This window comes from Leopardus geoffroyi, chromosome C1, assembly GCF_018350155.1.
Source record: "Leopardus geoffroyi isolate Oge1 chromosome C1, O.geoffroyi_Oge1_pat1.0, whole genome shotgun sequence".
In the NCBI taxonomy this organism is placed as follows: Eukaryota; Metazoa; Chordata; class Mammalia; order Carnivora; family Felidae; genus Leopardus; species Leopardus geoffroyi.
Window position 1 is genome coordinate 170,007,162 of NC_059328.1, and position 12,877 is coordinate 170,020,038.

Genomic DNA, 12,877 nt, shown 5'->3' on the forward strand with positions numbered 1-12,877 from the left:
TGTTTTCCTAAAATGAACACCAGGGACACATATGAATTGAAAATTATCTGTATACTTGTTCTGGGATCAGCTAGTGAGATTGTGCCCAGTGTGGAGATATTCTTGGGAGATAAATCTAAGGGACAATGTGGAAAATAGAAATTGAAAATAGAAATTCCCAAATGAGTTTTTAATTCATTTATTGTGAATTAAATGTGCAGAACTGCAGATTTTTCTTCTCTAAAACGGAGCTTGCTCATCATCTCTGCATTTGATACTCATCAAAATCTAATTTTCAAAAAAATAAAAAACATGGCTCTTCTATAAATATAAAACTAACAACCGTCAAAGTTGATTTAGTTCATTACTGAGGGAACCAGAGGGATAATAAAGCTAATTGAAAAATGTACTGGACAGGCAGAAATACTGTAATTGAAAAAAAAAAAAAGGAAAAAGAATATAGAATAAGATTGTTAAACTGAATTCAAAAAATTGTGTTTTAATTTTTTCTACTATATAGAAACCATTCACATACCTATAGGACAAATTCATTTGCAATGCTAGTAAGGAAAAATTATTTGAATGCTATCAGTTTTTCTAAGTTAACATTTACTTTTTTACAGTTGTAATTTACCCTAATTAATGGAAATTGTATGTCAAAACAAAACTATATACCCTTAAAGAATCAATCTTTTTCCTCTTCCCCCTTTGGAATTTTTCTTTTTACTGTGCTGATGCAATTAATTATATTTTCTCTCAAAATGAGAAATGCAGAGATTTTTTTCCCCTAAGTTGTGATTCTAATAAGGGAATGAAATTATGACACAAATATGTTGGCATTTACTTTATGCAAATTAAAAACCACTATCAATGTTACTTTTTTTAATTTTGAAAATGTGTTCAAAATAGCTAATGAAATTAAATGGTTATGAGTCTAAATACAAAATTCATGAAAAATTATAAATCATAAATTTGAAAATAAATGCAAAAGCATAAAGTCAGTGATATTGTAATAGCGTTGGTGAAAGATGGTAGCTACACTTATGGCGAACACAGCATAAGGTATAAACTTGTGGATCACTAAGCTGCATACCTGAAAATAATGTGGCACTGTATGTCAACTATACTCCAATTATAAATAAATAAATAAATAAATAAATGTTTTAAAATAAAGCTCAATGCATAAAAATATAAATGTCAAAAATTTTGTCACTCTACTATAACTTAACAGATAAAGACGGAAAAAAATTAAAATATTAAAGATTCATAAAATTCTGAGAGTTTAATTAATCATAAGAAACAATATTATTCAATTTTTAATTACAATTAAAGGAAAAAAGTGCCCTTGTATACTGGTATAGTTAAATGACAAGGTTGTTTTTGTGTAAATTGTTGCAGATATTGAAAATGTCTTTTTTGACTTTTATTTAAGGTAATATGAAGTAACTTCAATGAGCATTGTGCTGGTCTAAGAGGATGCTTTCTAAATGAGGGCACCGTTGTTTAATGCAAAATTTTAAAGGTGTATAGTGATTCTCTGGTAATATCTCAACATATAAATGATACCAATTCTATTCCTTACTCCTCAACACTGGCTACTTTTAAGATTTTCCCTCAATACTAGTTTTCAGCAATTTGATTATAATTTGCCTTGGTGTGGTTTGAGTTTCTTGGATGAGATTCTTGGATATGTGGGTTTATATTTTCATCAAATGTGGGAATTTCTTAGTCATTTAAATTTTTTTTTTTTTTTTTTTTTTTTTTTTCTGTTCTCCTACCCCTCTTTTCCTTCTGGGACTGCAACTACATGTACGTTAAACTTTTGATATTGCTTCTCAGGTGACTGAGGTTCTTCCTGTTCTCCCCACCACCACCACCACCACCACCACCCCCTGGCATCCCTCTATGCTTCATTTTGGGTATTTCAATTTCTATGTCTTCAAATTCATGATTTTTTTTCTATATTATCTAATCTGCCATTAATATAATTCAATGAAACTTTTAACTGGCAATATCATATTTTCATCTCTAGAGGTTCCATTCGGTGGTTCTTTTTATAGCTTCCATTTATAGCTCTCCTCATTGTGTTTATGTTTTTCTTTGAATCTTTAAACATATTTATAATAACTGTTTTAAAGTTCTTGTCTTCTGGGGAGCCTGGGTGGCTCAGTTGGTTAAGCATCCGACTCTTGGTTTCAGCTCAGGTCATGATCTCAAGTACATGAATTTGAGCCCTGTGTTGGGTTCTGTGCTGACAGTGCAGAGCCTGCTTGGGATTCTGTCTCCCTCTCTCTCTCTACCCCTTGCCTGCACTCTGACTCTTGATTTAGGCTCAGGTCATGATCTCACACTTCACAAATGCGAGCCCTGTGTTGGGCTCTGCGCTGACAGTGCATAGCCTGCTTGGGATTCTCTCTCTCTCTCTCTCTCTTTCTTTCTCCCCTGCTCACACACACACTCTCTCAAAATAAATAAACTTAGGGGCGCCTGGGTGGCGCAGTCAGTTAAGCGTCCGACTTCAGCCAGGTCACGATCTCGCGGTCCGTGAGTTCGAGCCCCGCGTCGGGCTCTGGGCTGATGGCTCAGAGCCTGGAGCCTGTTTCCGATTCTGTGTCTCCCTCTCTCTCTGCCCCTCCCCCGTTCATGCTCTGTCTCTCTCTGTCCCAAAAATAAATAAAACGTTGAAAAAAAAATTAAAAAAAAATAAATAAACTTAAAAAAAAAAATGTTTGCCTTTCAGTTTTTCATAGAGGTCGACAGTAGCCTTTAAATCCACTGCTATCCCTGAATCTTCTGGTTTCTCTAATGAAATGCCATGTGTATTCAGACTGATGTGAATTCCAATGATTCCCAGGTTTACATAAGTTCTGAGGATAATTTAATTTACACTTCCTAGTAACTATCTTCTTCCAGCAGTTGTTTTTTGTCTGGCCATGTTGAATTTCACCTTACACTCCAAAGACCTCTATGCAGATTTCTAGAGCTCATTCTTTTCATAGCTCCCTCTTCTCTGGTAAGCCTCCCTGCAAATTCTAGCTGCCTCAGATTCCCTCATCTTTAAGCTCTGTCTTCTCAACTGATTGTGACTGCCAGCATCTGCTTATGTTTATCCTCCCTGGATGACAGTCCAGAAATTGCTAAAGCAATCATAGGGTTCATCTTGGTTAGTTCTCTTCTTTCAGAAAGCACAGTTATTCAATGTATAAAAACACTTGTTTCATCCATTTTGTTCAGTTTTCTATTGTTTGTAATAGGATGGTAAGTTCTGTGCACAGTTGTGCTTTGGTACAGGATACATTAATTTAAAAAAATTCCAGAAGAACGACACTATGCCAACAAAAATAAGTGTTGCCTTACATAAATACACCATGGTATATTGGAATAGTAGAATGCCAATAAATGGTAGCAGCCACTGTGTCTGAATGAAATAGACCACCTTCCATTGTTGACTAGAGCCTATTTCAGCTTTGTTAGTGTTTCAGATCTGGTGAGATTGTCCATGATTCCCATTCAATGCCTGGTTTAGGGGACTCCTTACAGTCTTCTGCTAAGGGTTGCAGCAACTCCAACTTGAGAATGTGGAAATTTCTGTGGATGGAAGGGACGGTGCTGCACGCAGGGTGCTATCATAGGTCTTTTCAGTCTAAATATTCCTGATTGCTTTCTAATTTATGGCACCCATGCCAGTTTGGCATGGAAAATTCTTTGAGGCTGCCTCTATTAGAATTCCAGGCCCTAATCAAATGCAAGTTCCTTTTGCCCATAGAACTGAGCTATTTGAGAGTTTTCGGCCTTATTCTTTGTCTAATCCACTCTCCTCTTCACTTGGGGAAGAGGCAGGGCAGGGGGCTCTCTAGAAGCTCATCTATGACTCACTTACTTGCTTTACTCACCCTGAGGATCCTTTCCACATGCTCTGGACTGAATTGTGCCCCCCACCCCCGAATTCATATATCAAAGCCCTAACCCCCCAGACTGGCTGCATTTAGAGTAAGGAAGTAATTAAGGTTGAAGGAGGCCATAAGAATAAGCCTTCATCCAACAGGATTAATGTCTTTATAAGAGGAGACACCCACATGCTTGATCTCTTTGCCAGTGAGGGCACAGAGAGAAGGTGACAATTTACAAGCTAGGAGGAGGAGCCTCACCAGGAACTCAATAGGCTGGCACCTTGTTCTTGGACTTAGCACCCTCAGAACTGTGAGAAACAAATTTTTATTGTTTAGCCTCCCAGTCTGTGATATTTTGTTACAGCAGCCCAAGCAGTCTAAGGTATCACACCTAATGGAGGTTTTGTTATTTTTTTGTTTCCTTTCTTTGGGCTAGAAAATTGCCTTCCTGACACCTCCTATATTTTTTTCATATTTAAAGGTTTTCAGATAAAAACGCTTTTCTCAGTCTTCCAGAAATTTTTTCCTAACATTTAAAGGAAAAATTATGGAGTTAAAAACAAGCAAGAAATCCACATTAAAACAAAAACAAATACAAAAACTTTCTCTATCTCAATTTCTTGCTTGCCTCTTGAAATTGAAGACCAAATTCAAGACTGTCCTCACTGAATATGATTTTGGGAACCTAATTCTGAAAGCCAAAAGCCAAACTCTGATTACCAACTCTTTTTCCTTTTCAATCATAACAACCTTAATCCTCTCAAAGGTAATGAACAGCCCTAGTTGAATGAGGATAAGATTACACAATAAAAACAACAACAAATACAAGGAAGTGCCAAAAAGAAAAGCATAGTAATGTAATTCAAAATATTACTTCATTGCACAAATGTAATACAGATTTACTACCCATGCATAAGAAATAATTGAGAAGAGGGTCGCCTGGGTGGCTCAGTTTAAGTATCTGACCCCTCATTTCAGTTCAGTCATGATCTCAAGGTCATGAGAACCAGCTCTGGGGCATGGAGTTTGCTTAAGATTCCCTCTCTCTCACTCTGCTGCTCTCTCTTTGAAAGAGAGAGAGAGAGAGAGAGAGAGAGAGAGAGAGAAGAACTATGTAACAACAATGGTTAAAAAAAAAAAAAGCAGCACTCTTTTCTAAGCTACTTCTCTTACCTATCTCTATCCCTTGGTATTGCTAGAACTCCTATGATAAAGTTCTCTTCTCTGCCAGGGTTTTCTGGCATAGAGTTCTTATGGGTAGTACCTGCATGGCCCCCACATGGTCTCAGGATTGCCGCCTGTCTGACATCTACATCTTACCTTGGAGTATGATACAGGGTTTGCTGAGGTCTCTGTGTCTCCTCTTTGTCCTGGGTTCAGGTGAGCAAGGGCTCCTTTAGATGAGCTTACTAATGGTGATAAAAAGTGTACTCCCCTTAGCAATATTATTATTGTATGTAATTTCTATGTAGAAAATAAACACTTTTTATTTTTCAGGTCCTATTTGTATTACCAGATGTGACATATTTCTTGATATCCTCTTTAATTTCTTCAGAGATTTAGATTTAGAACAATAACCTTCATTGGCAGAGGTAGAGGACAACCCATATGGGATCCCATAAGGTCACCTGGAAATATCATCTTTTACTACAAAATCAGCCAGTTTCCTATGATTCAATTCAAGCATCTTCCTATTCCTTTCCCTGAGTTTCGTGCATATCTGCTATATTCACTAAGAGGTTTTAAGATTGCTTTTATCCTCAGTTTGGAGGGATTTAATTCTTGGATTCTTTTTTTCTAGAGTCCTTTTATAATGTCCCCTTAGGGAATATCAGAATTGCTTGCAAATAGGGGCACCTCTGTGGTGGCTGGGTTGGTTAAGTGTCTGACTCTTGATTTTGGCTTGGGTCATGATCTCACCGTTCATGAAATCAAGCCACATGTCGGGCTCTGCTGACAGCACAGAGCCTGCTTGGGATGTTCTCTCTCCCTCTCTCTGCTCTTTCTCTCTCTCTCAAAATAAATAAATAAATAAACATTAAAAAAAAAAAAGGAATTGTTTGCAAATATACTTACTGACAGTTTGTCCTGACATGTTAGGATTTTGGGTGAACATACAAATTAGATCTTTCTGGAATCCGATCCAAGTTGATCAAAATGATAGGATTTTTGGCTCATATAAATGGAATTTGACATATAAGTTGGCTTTAGGGTTGGTTTGTCAGCTGCTCAATCATGTCTTCAAGGTTCAGTTTCTTTTTATCTCCCCTCTCTGTCTCATGCAGGTTCAGCTTCTTCTTAAGCCTGGTTCTACTTCATGGTCACAAGATGGTTGTGTTAACATCCTTGGGGAATGTGTTTCTCTAGGCACATCTATGGAGGTAGAAAGGATCGTTTCCAAGAGTGTTCTTCTCAGGAGGGGGAGGACCTGTCCTTTGATTTGGTCAGCCTGAGATGAGTCATTCTGGAACAAATACTGTGGCCAGGAGAGGGACTCTTGTGTTCATTAGTTTAAGCTTCAGTCACTCTTCCCACTGCTACTGTGAGATACCCAGCGGAGGTGAAGATATCAGAATGAATATTTCATTCGTGACTAAGGAAAAGGGAGAGTAATGTTGGGAAGCTAACCACAATGCCCAGCATATCTATTTCCTCAGAAGAGAATAAATGTCTTGAAAGGGGAGAAAAACACGCTAAGTATTCACTTATGCTAGGCCTCATGCCAGGTAATACATGTATTTCTAACACTGTTGGGGAGTGTCTACCCAGCCTATTACCTCCTTTCTTTGTGAATTTCCCTGCCTTCAGGGAGAGTCTCTGATAACCCACCCGTTGAACAAAGATGACTGGATCAGGGACAGACACCTGGTCCAGACTAGGCCAATTATCTTTCCTCTCTAGGAATTTTGAAGTGGGATTCAAACTAGTTAGTCTCTCTGCTGGTCTGTGGGAGCACACACAAAACACTGGAAGCTGTGGGGTAGCTGTTTTTTATATGTGCACAGAGAAACAAAGACAGTTTAGAGAGATTCTGAGCAGGGAGAAGCAAAGTTAAGGTTTGACACTAGAGAAAAGCTTCCTTGGTTCTTGATGACCTTCACATGCATGGTCCAGTTACTACTTAAGCCTACTATTTATGTAACACGTTGTTAAAATGGAACCCAAAGACAAAGAACAATGTAGTAGATTCCAAAGAATACTTCTCTCCCCCCACCTAATGCCCTGGATACTAAAGTGAAGCGCTGGACCACCCGTGCATAATGTACTGAGGGATAACGAGATGCTCCTGCCACCTTGATCATGCACTGCAGCTCATAAGACAGAAAAAAGCTGATTAGACAGATGTCCTTGTGTGAACTTGGTGTGATATTCTCTGCTCCCTCCTCAAGAGAATAGGATGCTTTCCTTTCACAACTAGCCGATGAGTGAAAACTCTGAGGCGATTTTAGTTTCTGTGTCCTGGAGATTGAGGGAGATAGACAATGCTGTTTGACTTAAGTCTGAAAAGTCTAAAGTCAAGAAGTGTATAGCAAATCCACTGGGGTAGTATGCACTTCTACTCAAATTGGCTTGTGAGCACAAAATGACACACTTTCCAAAAGTGAGCTGGCCTGGGTCATCTTAACAGAGAATCTCTTCTGAGAGGACTCCTCAGTGGGTTACGATACATAAAGAAATGGTGAGTTGCTGAATGCTCAGAGCAGAGCTACCCAGAGGAGGGCATGCCATGGGCAAAGGAATTTCATTGGTGATCTTGAGTGAGAATCTCCAAAGAACAAAAATGTCCATCAGAGGAAAAGTCAGCAATGCTTCTACAGTCCTGAGGGCACTGAGGTCAGACTGCAGTACACCAGGCATGGAACCTGGTCCCTTTCCTCTAGTCCTTCTCTCCCTGGGTTGACTTTGGAGAGACCAAAACTGTGGCTTGCACAGTGAGAAAGCAGCAGAGGAGGAACTGCTTAAGCAGCCAACCATACCCACCACCTCAACTTGCTCTGAGGAATGAGGAAAGCTTGGCACTGAATAAGAGTTTATAGATATTTTCATTCTTTATTGAACTGGATGCCAGTTTTGTAATAATTAGACTAGACTGGAACTTTCAATACCAAAACATTATCTAAGAGTGAGTATAAAAACTATGGACAGACATACTAAAGTTTTATTTTTAACAGTGAGAAATAATACATTTTCTTTTTACATTTTATTACTGACTGAGGTGTCATATAATCATTTTAATGATGCTGCCAGGTGAGTATTATTATGTCAGTAAGAATTCTTTTCTCCACTCTGTAATTGGGGAGCCCATGAAAGGGGAGCGACTCATGAAATGGGCTTTAAAAGATGTTCACTTTTTTAGTAAATGGAAATGAGAGAAAGGGAGTTCTGAGAGAGGAAGAAATGGAGAAGCAGAGGCTGGTGAGGCTGTAGCAGTCTAGAAGGTCTGGAAGGGCTGAGGATAAGTAAGTCTGAAAACATTTTAGAGTAATGTGGCAGATCTTTAACATCACTTTTTGTCTTGTCCCTCCTCTACAACTGCCTCTTTCTCATTCTCTGACAAAAAATGAAGGTATTCTTCCCATTTGATCATGTGAGAATGTCCAATTTGGAAAGTAGGGATTATATGCTAGAATCTCACAAGGTAGAGGGGAAAACTACAAGAGATTCTGAGATAGGTAGATCTGTTTTGAATACAGTACTATTGCAAGAACATAGTATTTCTGAAACTCAATTTCCTTGTCTGTAGAGCTGGGAAATTTCTATAGGTCTACTGTCAGGGATACATAACATGAGAATGAGGCAGATCCATAAAATAATTCTGTGACCTTCAGTAAGTCACAAATGCTTAGGTCTAGGTCTCTTGATGTGCCCATTGTGTTGTCAGTGACACTTCATGTCAATGTCTGAAGCACAGTTGAGATGGCTTTTTTTTTTCAGTATCATTTTCTTATAAATGCCCAATAAATGTCAAGCCTGACTTTTTGTGTACAAAATCAAACCATTTGTTTTAGTTACATAAGAAAGGTCCTTTTGGTGAGGGTAAGAAGGACATTTAAACTGAAAGTTATGTATAATTGGGCCTGAAAACTTTTAATGGCTCTACTTAAAATGAATAGAAAGGTACTTAGGGAAGGTAGCAGTTGTAGGCTTTCTTTTCATAGCAAATCAATACTCATAAAACTCAAGGTTGGAGTTGAGAATTAAAAACCACAGTGAGTTTATTTTAAAACATGTAGTCTGTCATCTTTATTTTCCCTTTGGATAACATAGTGTTTATACCCTGAGGTCTATTTATGTTGCTGCAAATCTTTCACTGACTTTGAAGTGAACTTTATGTGGTGCTAGAATCAGAACCTTAGGGCTTAGAAATCATGAAGTCCAACCCCCTCATTTAAAAAAGGGTAAACAGGGGGCGCCTGGGTGGCGCAGTCGGTTAAGCGTCCGACTTCAGCCAGGTCACGATCTCGCGGTCCGGGAGTTCGAGCCCCGCGTCGGGCTCTGGGCTGATGGCTCAGAGCCTGGAGCCTGTTTCCGATTCTGTGTCTCCCTCTCTCTCTGCCCCTCCCCCGTTCATGCTCTGTCTCTCTCTGTCCCAAAAATAAATAAACGTTGAAAAAAAAAAATTAAAAAAAAAAATAAATAAAAAATAAAAAATAAAAAAGGGTAAACTGAGGCCAGAGAGGAAAGTGAAAGTGCCTAACATCTCCTCCATTTCCTCCGAGTTGTGATGAGGAACCTCCTGTTGTTCTGAACCTCCAGGCCCAACTCTGATAGGCGAGAAGTCCTTTTCCCTTTCATCTTCCAACATGGGGCTTGATCTTCTGCTCAACCTGCATGGTGCCTGGCACTTAGCAGGTATTCTTTCTATAGTTCTTATTTGAAAAAAGGACTGTATTTCACTCTGAACAGAGTATTCTGTCCTCACCAGAGCCTAATTAGAAACTCTCTGCCATTCTTGGTGTGGCTTAGGAGAATCACCGATCACTGGTTAAAGAAAACAAATCCTTAATGCTCTTCTCCCAAATACATGCTTCACAGACTTGCCTGTGTGAGAAACTGTTCCATGGCCAATCCATGCCTGTAGTTTATGCATCCCACTCTTGTGACTGCTCACCTGCAGTTTCCTTTAAAACCATTTCCTAGGGGCTCTGTTAAGCGTCTGACTTCAGCTCAGGTCACGATCTTGCCATGGGTTCAAGCCCTGTCTTTGTGCTGGCAGCTCAGAACCTGGAGCCTGCTTCGGATTCTGTATCTCCATTTCTCTCTGCCCCTCCCCCACCTGTGCTCTGTCCCTGTCTCTTGCAAAAATAAATAAACATTTAAAAAAATATTAAAACCACCATTTCCTGTGTCCAGGGCATCTTACTGCATCCAGCACCTCTCATCCAACTAGCAAGCACACAGATGTGCTATCAAAGCTCATTTTTGGGTCAGAGGACTACCTAGTTCTTTGGGGTGTCCCTTCAGGGTCCCTGGGAACGAACTGCATTTATGCTTATATTTTAAATCTGGCTGAACCAAACAAACTTCTAGTATTTACAAAAACATGTTTAGTTCTTTTTGTGTGATTCAGATATAAATAGAGACTGATTTTATTTGTATAGGTATAAAGGTCATGTGGGTTGGAGAATGAGTCATAGACAATGCAAAAGTAAAACGAGTAAAGCAAACCAACTTGGAAGGTTTATAATTTTGGAGGTTTTCGTGTGAAGAGGAGATAGCTGAACCTCACACAGCAATAGGCTATACATACTGGGTAGGAGAGACCAGCTGTTCCCCTCTCTCCTAGGGAGAGCACAGCAGTAATTAAGTTCAAAGGGCAGCAGTAGGCATTTTTATTGCAACCAGGTAACTTTCTAGAATTCCTACAATGAGAGAATGAGAACTCCGTGGAGTCTCTTTCACCTATTCTCAAATTCCTCCAACACCAGCTCTGCTGTTCACTCCACCTGGTTCACAGATGATGTAAAGCCTTGGGTCCCAAATGGAACCCAGGTGTCCAGTAGTCACTCACAAGGAACTGTCAGGAGCCCTGCGGGAGTTTAAATTGTCAGGGATGAGCATAGCACCATCTGTTGGGACATCACACCAACTACTATTATTACAGTGTTCCAACATAACTACTTAGTAAATAAAACTGTTAAGTATTTCTTTTTTTTCTTTCTTTCTTTTTTTTAATTCCAGTATACTGAACACAGTTCACATTTATTTCAGGTGTACAATATAGCGATTCAACAATTCTCTACATTACTCAGTGCTTGTCAAGAGCACTCATCCCTTGACTTGACTCCCCCATCAGTTTGTTCTCTACGGTTGAGAGTCTGTTTTTTGGTTTATCTCTTTATTTTTTCCTTTGTTCATTTGTTTTGTTTCTTAAATTCCACATATGAATGGAATAATATGGTATCTATCTTTCTCTGACTTATTTTGCTTAGTATTACACTCTCTAGTTCCATCCACATTGTTACAAATGGCAAAATCTTTCTTTTTAATGGCTCAATAATATTCCACTGTATATATATTCCACTGTATATATATATATATATATACATATATATACATATATATACATATACATACATATATACATATATATATATATATATATACACACACACACACATCACATCTTCTTTATCCATTGATCTATTGATGGACACTTAGGATGCTTCCATAACTTGGCTAAAAACATGTTTCAATAAACACAGGGGTACATATATCCTTTTGAATTAGTGTTTTCATATTCTTTGGGTAAATACCTAGTAGTGCAATTACTGGAACATATGATATTTATATTTTTAATTTTTTTGAGGACCCTCCATACCATTTTTCACAGTGGCCATACCAGTTTGTATTCCCACCAACAGAACACAGGGGTTCCTTTTTCTCCACATCCTTGCCACCACTTGTTGCTTCTTGTGTTTTTGAGTCTAGTCATTCTGACAGGTGTGAGGTGATATCTCACTGTGGTTCTGATTTGTTTTCCTGGTAATGAGTGATGTTGAGTATCTTTCATGTGTCTGTTTGCCATCTGTATGTCTTCTTTGGAGAAATGTCTGTTCATGTCTTTTGCACACTTTTTAACTGGATTATTTGTTTTTGACATTGTGTCAGTTTCTTTTGGTGTTGAGTGGTATACTATTAGGTATTTCTTTTGCCCTAGACACTAGATACTAGATGCTAGATGTTATTTATCTATGTATATGGATACACAGAGAAGTTTTTTTCTAGAGATGTCTCCTTAAAAATTACTTCGAAAAGGTTAAAGACATAGCTTTCATGTTACAGAATGTGGAAGCTGTGGAGTTCTCGAATCCTAATAGAGACCATGATGGAGGGAGGTGTTGATATGGAATCAATCTCATTCTAGGTGACCTTTGTCAACTTTACAAGCTCTTTGATGACTTATTATCCATTTATAAAACAAAGAAAATAATGCAGATGTTGTTGAGGTTTTGTGTTTATAAAATATTCTAAGATGCTCAGATGAAACGTGTGACTCACAGGAAATGCCAAGTATGAAAGAAACCGTCCCACAGATTCACAGCTGATCCCTTTCAGTGTGATGGAAACTTGATATTTAAAAACCTCATTGATAAGAATGCTGTTCTCATCAGCTGTGCCTCTTCTCTGAAATTTGTTCCATTTTTCTCTCTCCTTTTCCATATCTTCAAATTGGTTGACATTTATAACCTGCAAGGGAGTCATTGAGCAATTACTTAAGGGAGCCCTGCACAAATATAGTTTCTTTTCCACCAGGTAAAGGTCATGTGTGTATGTTTGGATATATTTATCCTTTCCTTTTCAGTATTTGTCCATCAAGGAAACAGATGTTAGAAAAATATCTGATTGTTTAATCTCACCACTACCAACAGTTCTATTTTGGTCTGAACACTCCTTTATTTTAGAATGTTTCCTAGGCAGTATATGGTAATTGAAAGAGATCAAAGTGAGTCTACTTAATTTGCACAAGCCTTTCTAATAATATATTTTCATAAAACATGCCTGTG

At 38.3% G+C, this 12,877-nt stretch overlaps 1 long non-coding RNA gene across 4 annotated transcripts in view; it reads right to left on the minus strand.

Moving 5' to 3' along the window:
• Positions 1–10,681: 10,681 nt before the first annotated feature.
• LOC123599171 overlaps positions 10,682–12,877 on the minus strand; it is a 77,553-nt gene continuing 75,357 nt past the window's right edge. For all 4 annotated transcript variants that reach the window (XR_006713020.1, XR_006713019.1, XR_006713022.1 and 1 more), the window contains 2 exons: positions 12,372–12,560; positions 10,682–10,899 (listed from right to left, as the gene is read on the minus strand). This is a non-coding gene — a long non-coding RNA (uncharacterized LOC123599171). The remainder of the gene's footprint in view (positions 10,900–12,371; positions 12,561–12,877) is intronic.